Source organism: Propithecus coquereli, unplaced genomic scaffold (assembly GCF_000956105.1).
Source record: "Propithecus coquereli isolate 6110/MARCELLA unplaced genomic scaffold, Pcoq_1.0 Scaffold111, whole genome shotgun sequence".
Classification (NCBI taxonomy): Eukaryota; Metazoa; Chordata; class Mammalia; order Primates; family Indriidae; genus Propithecus; species Propithecus coquereli.
The window spans coordinates 616,504-619,284 of NW_012135081.1; positions in this window are offsets into that span (position 1 = coordinate 616,504).

Sequence of the window (2,781 nt, forward strand, 5' to 3'; positions counted from 1 at the left end):
CAGGCGTGCGCCACCATGCGTAGCTAATTTTTTCTGTGTATATATTTTTTAGTTGTCCAGGTAATTTCTTTCTTTCTATTTTTAGTAGAGATGGGGTCTTGCTCCTGCTCAGGCTGGTCTCAAACTCCTGACCTTGAGTGATCCACCTGCCTCGGCCTCCCAGAGTGCTAGGATTACAGGCATGAGCCACGGTGCCTGGCCAGAAAAGAAGGTTTTGGAATCAATTACATTACAGTAAGGAAGACAACATGTACATAACGTGAAAATCACAAGAATTTACTATAGTTCCTTAACTTCAGTTGCAATTTGGAAGAAGTTTTGGGATTACCATTCTATACCTTTTTTAGTTGTTTCGTTTGTTTTATCTGCATTCTTTTTTCCCTCTAGCTGACACACATTATCCTTCCCCACCAGCCACACCTCAAAGGTTCCTTAGTGGTTTGAACGGAGTAGAGGTGGAGAGAAGGCAGAGTTAACTTTTTGTGCTTTTAAATCTGCTAGTATTACTTAACTCATTTCAGCTAGATGAAAACTTACCTTTTACAATATTTAATGCTTGATATGCTACATGCATTATGCATCCATTTTAAGAATTATAATACAGTAGCATAGATTTGTGAATGACATGGACAGCAAATTATTTCCAATCTGAATTGCTCCGTTCATTTTTGGACAAAATAATTACTTACTAGAGCAATATTTTTCTGACATATTACAAGCCTGGGAGTGGTTGGAAGGATTTGAATGAATGCTGAGTGTAAAGATTTTTAGTACAACTTGATTTTACTCTTTCTTTCCTGAGAGTGTCAGGGGAATTCATTTGATCTTACATGAGGAAAAAAGCTGCTTTGTGAAACCAGTAATTCCATAGAGACTGGTGGTATTATAGATATTTTTTAATTTGGGGCTTAGAAAGCCAGAAATTCTGAACACTGATATGCCCTTTCCTTTCTGCATTAATGAACTTAAAATATTTTGTTGATTGAATGTTTAGTTCATGTATTCATTTCTGGTTTGGGCTTCTTTAAACTGTGTGCAAATTTGAATCAAGTTAGTTTGTTAAAAAATAGTTACTCATCCTGTCCTTTCATCTGACATACTGTATTAGAAGACATCTCTTATTTTGAAAAAAGCAGATGTATTTAATATTTTTATTATTGTATAGTTGTAAACAGGAAAAAAATCTTTTGTATGAGAAAAAATGTCGAATGTAGATTTTTAGTCCAATATGAAAATGTGCCATCTATTTTATTGTCTGTGATTAACAAAAGTAGTTGGGACAAAAGGTTCTAAGCATTTCTGAAATGATGAAGCTTCTGTTCTTGAGACAGTCCTTTATTTATACTATGCATCAAGGAATAACAGCAGCTGGAAATACCATTTCAGAGAATTCTTTTGTGAATTATGGGCTCTTTCTGGAACGACCAACTTCAACAATAGCTATGCTGCTTAGAGTAGTAAAATTTTGGAACTGGGAAGAGACAAGGCATAAGTTTTGTCTGGCTTTCCTTAAATACATAGATGGGTGGAAAGGCATGTCTCTTTCCCTTGAGCTTTTGCATTAAAATTTTCATTTTCCATGCTATCTACCACATGTTATATTTATTGTTAAAGGATGAAAAATAGGCAAAATCATGATTTTTACACAAATATAAAATGAACACATGTAAAAGGTGTTATTTAATTCGCTAATTAATGAAAGAAGCAGTAAGATGTTAAAGTGGTTCAAAGGAAAATTCAAAGTACCACATGTATATAGGATCAAGAATGTTTGAAATTAGTTTACAAATCAATACAAAACTGGCTTTTTCTACAGGGAAAAATTATTCTTCCCTCTACTGGACAGAATTTATTTGCATGTGTATAGAGAATCCTTTGCATTGCTACCAGTTACGTACAATTTACAGAGTTATAAAATAGCTCAAAGACCATGAAGGATACAAATCCCATAGAATCAGATATAACTAGGAAAGGTGCATATACGTAATGCCTAGTTTCCATTGAAGATGCCCAGTAATATTTCTAGTCTGTTTTAAAGGCTTTCACAGTTTTCCCCTACATCATAAAAGGATAAATAAATGGGTCTGTATTGTGTTTTTTTGATAATAATCCAATGCCCATTAGTTTTAGGGCCTATTACTCCTTTTAAACAAAGTCAGTATTGAGGTGGGGCATGGTGGCTCACACCTGTAATCCTAGCACTATGGGAGGCCGCAGTGGGAGGATTGCTTGAGGCCAGGAGTATGGAGACTGCAAAGGAAAAATTTTGTAAAATTTTGTAATGAATATTTTGTAAATAAAGGTACATTTAGCTGTAATTTCCCATTTTCCCTATGTGTGGTGACTTTTGGGACACCCTTTAGAATTGTAGTCTCTTAGACTTAGGTTTAGATCACTACTTACCAGCTGTTTGATCTTGGGAAACTCTCACAACTTTAAGTTCTTCAATTAAACGAATAATAAGTACTTCACAGAATTACATGACATGTGCATAATGGATGTAACAGTGCCTGGAACATGGTAGGCAGTAAATGTTAGTTTCTTATCTAGTCCTCTGAAGCCCTCAAGCCATTCTGTTTTTTCACCTGTTTCCATTACTAAAACTGTTGATGTCACTTAGTATGAATATTGTCCTTCATCTTCCCTCTTTTCTATTTCTTTTTGCCTTTTTTATTTGTTTCAGAAGTATGTTTCATTACCTCACAGGGAAGATTAAATAAGATAATGTATATGAAATTGCTTCATACATTTCCTGGCACATATTAGTTATTATAATAAATA